Raw genomic sequence first — 297 nt, 5'->3', positions numbered from 1 at the left:
ACATCAACCTGTTTTTGGGGAAAAGAGGAGATATTAGAAGATGTTATGCGTTTTCAATTAGCTTTAAAAATGAGATTCGTGTGAATGCATTATCAGGGCCGGGTAACACATAGCTGCAAATCATTATATCTGCGATCAACTATTTATGAGCGGATCACACTAAATAAGTGTATGATAAAAAATATCGAGAATACTCGTTGATCTCACTGCGAAAACACACTCTTTAATCATTGTCATCATTTGTTTAATGCAAAACTATCTTGTTATAAGTATAAAGAAAGAATATTTCGCAAATAT

This window comes from Odontomachus brunneus, unplaced genomic scaffold (assembly GCF_010583005.1).
Source record: "Odontomachus brunneus isolate Ranch 3 - 2012 unplaced genomic scaffold, Obru_v1 Obru_scaffold_044, whole genome shotgun sequence".
Lineage (NCBI taxonomy): Eukaryota > Metazoa > Arthropoda > Insecta > Hymenoptera > Formicidae > Odontomachus > Odontomachus brunneus.
The sequence above is the reverse complement of the archived record's forward strand: the minus strand, read 5'-3'. Positions refer to the sequence as shown.